Genomic DNA, 357 nt, shown 5'->3' with positions numbered 1-357 from the left:
GAGAAAATACGTCGGGGTCCTAACAGCAGCTGAAATGTTTTGGAAATGCAAATAATAACAGGATAAAGTGAGAATTAACCTGTCTCTGTCTGAAGAAACGTGGCAGCACTTGGGATGCGACGATGGCGGGCTCGGAGCTGCTTGATGCATTGCTGAGGTTTTGGTTAACTTCAGCAAAGAGGTAACTCTGGAACTCTGTCATGACAATTATTTTGAAAAAGATACATGATGGCCATTTAGTGATCAAAACCAGGGAAAGCAAGGGAGAAATGTGAAGGAGAGGGAAAAAGATGATTTTTATACTGGTTTCAAATGAACATACTATGTCAAGGAAACTCTTGCTAAAGATGTCAAAAG

The sequence above is a fragment of the Phaethon lepturus genome, unplaced genomic scaffold (genome assembly GCF_000687285.1).
Source record: "Phaethon lepturus isolate BGI_N335 unplaced genomic scaffold, ASM68728v1 scaffold12098, whole genome shotgun sequence".
NCBI classification, from domain to species: Eukaryota; Metazoa; Chordata; class Aves; order Phaethontiformes; family Phaethontidae; genus Phaethon; species Phaethon lepturus.
Note: the sequence above shows the minus strand (reverse complement) of the source record.